The sequence below is a fragment of the Pteropus alecto genome, unplaced genomic scaffold, assembly GCF_000325575.1.
Source record: "Pteropus alecto unplaced genomic scaffold, ASM32557v1 scaffold11, whole genome shotgun sequence".
Taxonomy (NCBI): domain Eukaryota; kingdom Metazoa; phylum Chordata; class Mammalia; order Chiroptera; family Pteropodidae; genus Pteropus; species Pteropus alecto.
This window is the reverse complement of record NW_006431956.1, coordinates 8242374-8249264: the sequence shown is the minus strand read 5'-3', so window position 1 is coordinate 8249264 and position 6891 is coordinate 8242374. Positions and strand designations below refer to the sequence as shown.

General features: G+C 38.7%; 1 long non-coding RNA gene across 2 annotated transcripts in view; it reads left to right on the top strand.

The window, feature by feature from the left end:
- LOC107195323 overlaps nt 1–6891 on the top strand; it is a 435673-nt gene that overhangs the window by 80721 nt on the left and 348061 nt on the right. For both annotated transcript variants that reach the window (XR_003044793.1, XR_003044794.1), the window contains one exon: nt 277–430. This is a non-coding gene — a long non-coding RNA (uncharacterized LOC107195323). The remainder of the gene's footprint in view (nt 1–276; nt 431–6891) is intronic.

Here is a 6891-nt window from a genome sequence, read left to right as displayed (position 1 = left end):
CCCCTAGAAAATGTAAAAGAAAGCCATATCCTTTCTTACATCTTGTTGCTATGGAAAGTTTCACAGTCTGGATATGCACCCTAAACTGTTTTCAAAAATGGAACAGATACTGCAATCAAAGTGAAATTCATCGTTTTTTGTTTTGTTTTGTTTTTTTTTAATATTTAAAACAGAGGTGGCATTTGATAATAACATTTATAAGATTTCTCTTCTATTTAGATAGAAAATCAGTTGTCTCCACTCGTAATTTTTATAGAGGCAAGGTTTCTTTTGTAGTTGTTTGAAAACAGAGTGATAAAACTGGATATAACCGAGATCACATACATGACACCTCAAAATGGATGCGGAGAGAGCCATACGTAGCAGCCGAATCAGAGACGTGGCTGAACAGACGTGCACAGAACACTGGCTTGTGGAATCTCATGATTCGGTGAGTTATTACCAGATGCACATTAGTTTAAACCAAAATGACAGCAGAGGAACATTTAAGTGTGTAGAGAAAGAAGAGACTACCTCACAGGAGCCCAACCTCCCATCCAAGTCATATTAAAGGCCCCCGTCATAAACATGATCAAAAAGAGCTGGCATTTCTAACACAAGATCTGAAAATTTTGGTGGAACTGCTTATACTTCTATTCAGACTCCCAGAGAAAGACCCTATTAAGTCGAACCAAATTGTACCAAATGCCTTAAAAAAGTGCCTGTCTGTTTTAATTTTCCTGATACTCCACACCAAGGCTTGGTGTAATAGTGATTGCATAAACCTATTAGAAACGCATCTGATAGAAAAATGCAATTGCCAACTACTGCTCTATTATTTTGATGCTATACAATAATTTCTCGCATGACCATTGTTATATAAAAGCATATATTGGCCTGCCAGCTCAGCCCCTAATTAAGCAACAATGAAGTTTTATACTAATATTAGACGTAAAAGGAAAATTATAAAGGCATTTATCTTTAATCCTTACCTAATTATCATTCGTGTATTATTCTAGACATAAATCCACTTTACAAATGGATTTAACAATGTAATGCATTTTGTACTATTTTTCTGAAATCTTAATTCTCTAAACTGGTTGGGTTTTTAATACTTCCCTTTAAAATTATAGACTAGAATGACTTAATATGCAACTAAGGCATTTTCAGGTACTTTTTTTTGTACTGTCACAAAAATAGGTGCTATAGAACTGTCATATTTCATTCAGAATTTGTTTTGATTTTGAAGTGATGAACCGATGACAGAAACACCGAGCAGGTAAACATTAATCTAAAGGAAATAGGATGTTCTTTTACAAACAGGGGACCACTTTCAAATTAGCTAGAACATCAATGAGATGAAAATAGTTGGCTAGCCAAACACAAAGAAACAGAAAAAAGGATTGATCGCAATTATATCCGTTGATGCATTTGTGTCTATTTTAGGCACAGGTAGTGTTTTCTCTCAATACCAGCTATTTTTGTTTCCATTTTTTTCCCCATATTTTCTGTTTCCTGGCCCTGCTTGCTCATCATAACCATTAAGCTGCCTGCAAATGCCCAGGTGATCTGTACTCACCTGTGTTCATGTCTGTCCAGACCACACCGTCATTCCCAGTGCTGCTCATTCTGATTCTTGCCCTAGCTGATCAAAAACTATTTCAGCTCCAACCAGCCTTCTGTTATTCCACGCAAATTATTTCTTTGTGTCTAAGCAATATATTTCCAACTTTATAAGTCGTCAGGAAATAAGTACCTCCAGATGCTTTGCATATAATATCATTTAATCAGCAACTTTGCTGTAGGGTAAATATGAACGTTCTCATTTTGCGTGTGAGTGTGTTAAGAAGCCAACACCGAGAAAGAAAAATGACTTGCGTAAATGTCGATCAGCTTCTAAGTGGCAGAGGCAGGACTTGAACCCAGGCCTCACCAACTTCTCAAAAAGTGCTCTCTAGAGGCCTTACAGCAATCTGCTGGAGCTGTCAGCCCAGTGCCTAAGAAAGCGGAGCGGTCTGTGCAAGGACCGTCTAAGGGGAAATTAAGGGTGAGTTGTTAAGGTAAGGATAGATTAGCACGTGTGAAGGTGAAGCCTGAGATATTTGAGAGGTCGGTGATGATGTCACATGAGTCTTATGGGGCATCTGAGTAGAGAACAGACTACGAATCAATGAAAAGCAAGACAAGGTTTAGGGCAGTAGTTCTCAACTGGGGGTGAGAACTACTTGCATGCCCTACTTGCAAGATCTTGCATGCCCTCTGCCTCCTGCCCTGGGAACATTTGGCACTGTCTGCAGACGTTTTTGGTTGTCACAATGTGGGTGGGGTTGCTACCAGCATCTAGAGATTAGATGCCAGGGAAGCTGCCAAACAGATCCCCACAACAAACAAGTATCTGGCCCAAATGTGAATAGTGAGAAACCCTGGACTAGGGTGATTTTAAGGTATTAGAGTGGGAAAAGATTCCTCAACAGGGCCCATTTCACTCAACTGATTTTTCTTTGTGGGGCCAATTGTTTTTACTTAATTATTTCCAGTGAGTCGGATTGAAATTATTTCAATATGAATGAGGGAAGCTTCATCTAGGTTGATAGCTGTTTCACAGCTGTACTATACATGCAAAGTCATGAGTGATCTCTTCCTTCAGTGCTCTTTGACCCACATGACTTTGAAGTAATTACTAACCGCTTTGTCTGTGATGGAGGGCACATCCTCACTCTGTCCATTGTTTTTGATCCAGAGGTTAAAAAAAAAAAATAGTGCTTTCTCTGCTGTTCGGTTTGTGTCGAATCCTATAGATACCTGGGATGCTATTATGGTTGGTGACAGAAAACACCTCAGAATGGGATATCACACTCTCCAGTCTTTAAGTGGGGACACCTCCTCTTCATTCTCTGTAGGTTTCTTTTCAAAACAACATAATGAAATCATTCCTTTTCCCTCCAAGATAGAATCTTAGATATCTCAGCATCTTAGCAGCTCATATATTCATCAAACCTTTTTTTTTTTTTTTTTTTTTGTTTGGAAGATAAGGCTTCTTCTATGTCGAATATGAAAAGGCATTTTAATGCTATCTCTCGGACTTATTCTCTCGTGCTTTGCCCTGTGCATATCCACATTATTCACAGCAATACTGGCACTTTTTTCTTTTTTTAAAATAGTGTGGCTTTTCAACTGGGCAGCCCCTGGCAGAAATAATCAGGGAGGATTTCATGGAAATATTGCTTCTCCAGCACAGTCTTAGTTCTCTTTTCTAAAAGACTGAACGAGACCAGTGTTTGTCCCCTCCTCGCTCCACCGCACGGAGAATGTTTACGATCTTCTTTATCAAAATCCCTTCCTCCGGAGATCTCGAAAGACATAGCAGAAGTAAAGTATTTCTTTTTCCATTTCAGCCATCGATAGGCCATTCAATGCTAAAGGATATCGATTATGATCTTGGGTCGAGAATACAGCAGAAGGACAGTGGGGAGCAGCTTCTGGCTGCGTTTTCCCGCTGACAAGCTGCTGCCTTCACAAAGCAGAGTTGCTCAGCCCCGTGTCACTGGGGGCCTCAGTGTCCTCAGTCTCTAGAAGTCATGAGAGCTGCCCCTCTGGCCTTCTCCATCTCCATACTAGGTACACGATGCCCCACAGACAATGGTGGTGAGTAGCTACAAGATTCTCAGGAAGCAACCAATATTTACCAAGCACTCACTTATAACCAGAGTGATCAGGATTGTGCCCAGTTGTTCATATGCAAACGATGTGGTCTGTTCCAGACCTACACCCATTGTCATTGTCATAATTAAGCGCAAAAGGCCAGAAGCCCTGAACAATGTTTTAAGGATCAAAGGTCAAGAGGAAGTCCACTGTACTTGTCAAAACTGTCTCATTCTGGGGTAACCAATACGAGGGGAGCAGAACCTGCTGGTGAGGTATTATCTCATTTGCTCTTCTATAAAATTCACCTCTCCCTACATCTCCCTCTTACCCACCTCTCCCCAAAAAGATTTGCTCTAATCCAGACAGGCGCTGTCTCTCTCTCTATAATATGTCCCCTTCGCTTGATTTTTCACCTTCGTTCTCCTAATATCTATTGAGTACTAATTGCATGCTAGGCTTAAACATTCTGACATTTCAGAAAGTAGGTACTCGCATTAGCTCTCATTTCATAGGGAAAAGACTATGGTTTGGGAAGCTGGCAACTTGCCTGGGGCCACACAGGGAGTATGTGGTGGCACTAACCGTGGAACTGCTGTGTTTGACTTCAGACTCACCTATGTCCAGACTGTCTGACAAACTGGTTTGTTGGACCCGACCAGAGAAACGAGTCCATACTTGATGGACGGCCATCTTGCTCTCTACCCTCCTGCTCATTATCGCTGTGGGGACCTAGAAATAGTATGAGCCACATCCCTACCCTCCCCGATTGTCGAAGATCATTCTACTTACTGTAGTGAATGGATAACGCATTATTTTTTAGTAAAAAGAACTGAACCCCGACATCTAGTAATGAGTCGTGAAACTGGACTCAAAATCCAAATTTAGAGAACAAACTGAGTTAGCTTCAAAAACAAAGTGCAACGTAAATGGATTAGGGGTAATTCCATCTGTTTACAGACTCGCACTTAACATCAGGTAGGAGAGAAACAGAGGCTCCTGCCAGAAACTGCCTTCTCCCCTTCCCGAGATGCCTTTCCAGTGGTTTGAACGTTTTATTTTCTGGGAATTTGGTGGATGGGGCCTGGGCTGCTGTCTGTTGCTTTTTATACATGATTATTTTCCCATGATGCTTAAGCAGAGTGACTTTTTTTTTTCTTTCTTTGGTTCTTGGATGAACTTTTATTTTCCTTAGAGAAAATTGAAGGCTCCTGTTACTAAAAATAAGAGATAAATTGAGATTTAAATTTATTAAATAAAAACATTATACTTGGCTGAATGTGAGAATAGCAAAGCATAAAAATTTCCATTATAATATATTCCACTTCTCTTAATTTGACACTAAGCTGCTTGCTTTCTTTTATACATAGTCAACATCAGCTCACCAGAAGGTAGGTAGTTAAGAAACAAGCTGTTAAATATTAAAGCTGTTTCTATGTAATTGAATGTTTTTGGTATGGCTGTGTTCTAAATATATGCTATTAAGACACTGTTCTACAAAGATATTTAATTACTGACATCTAATCACGTTACTGCTGTTTCTTTAACCAAGCAAAAATATGAAGTGCTGGAAAGAAAACAGTTTCGTTTTAAACAGCAACATTTGTTAATCTCAGCAATAAAACCAAACTCAAATCTCCAAATGAAATCATCCCATCTTTAAAGATAGCACTTCTGGGTTTGGTAATCCTTGTGTTATGCTGGGAAAGATGGCTATACTTAACGTGTTAAAACCATTCCCACAAATAATGCACACAATAAAAGTTACTTATGTTCATTTATCACGTCAAAATAGAATCTAAACTATGAAAGTCACGAGGAGAATTTCGTAGTCAGCTACGGAGCCTTATTATAGATACTTATGACCATAACGTTTTTAATACCCAAGATAGGGAGGATGTTAAGGTGACCGTCAGATAAGAATATTTTTCACTCGTGTAGTGTTTGCACAGATTCACAACCATTACCGAATTTTATCATAACAGCAGTGTTGTGAATTAGGTGAAGAAGATATTGTTATAATTTTACACATGGGGAAATTGAGGCCACAGAAATTCACATGACTTGCAGTTCACACGACAAGTGGCAAAACTGGAATTGGTACCCAAGGCCCTTAATTTCAATTCCCTAGAATTAGAAACTAGGTCAAATGTTAGTAGTTTTATAATAGCGGTTTCTGATGTTCAGTCTTACATTTTTTTTTAAAGAGTTATTTAAAGTGATATGGCACAAATGACTTGACCAATAAATATTTTCTCTCAGACGAAACATACTGAGAGTTTTAACTTCATGCAAATACCATAAATAGTGGCTTTGTTTTTTTTTTTCTTTAAATTATGAAGCCATCTTTGTTAAAAGGTAATATTTTAAAAAATACATTTTTTACTTCCTGCTTTTGTTGTTATCTTCAATTTTATTTCCTCTTACAAATAGGTTAATTCCTATCAAAGAGAATTGAGTGAAGTCTCCCTAGTGTCTATGAATGCATTCAGGAGAGGCAAGTAGGAGGTGGAAATGGTACATCTTGAATCGTGGAGTAACATTCAAAGGCCACCACCACTGAGCAGTGACAAGGTGATTCAGTCCACATTCCTAAGGAAGGAGTTAGGAAATTTGATGTCTGATTATTTCTTAAGAAATCAGATGTACCCCTGTCTTATCTCAGCTCTCATCAAGATATTCAAAATAAATCAGTTGACCAGCTTCACAATTTCATGGCTAGATTAGAATATCAGCCTACTAATCTAGTAGGTCAGAGGAATCCCAGCTGAATAGTTGGCGCTCAGCTGCTGTGATGGTCGAATATGTGAATTCACCTTTCAGAATGATTTAATCCCACCTGCCTGGAACAAAAATATGATTTAATCTTTTTCATTTTCTAGACCAGGAGTCAGCAAACGTTTCATGGTAAAGGGCCAGAATAGTAACAGTATTCTAGGCTTGCAGGGCAAATAGTCCCCATTGCAATTGTTTTTACTTTCCCATTGACTCACGAAAGCGGCTAATAAGTAAACAAATGGACATAGTTGTGTTCCAATAAAATTTTGTTTATGCAGACAGGTGGTCACGGGCTGGATTTTGCCGATCCCTGGTCTAGACCAGTTGTGTTTTGTTATTCTGTGATTATCTGTGAAACATGCCAACATGCTGAATTTAATTGCATTTTTCCAACTCCTTTTTGTTGTCCATTTAGATGCAAAAAATCATTTATTCTATTTTATAGTCAAATAATAGCGTTACAGTTAAGTTGTCCTTGCTCTATATATATAT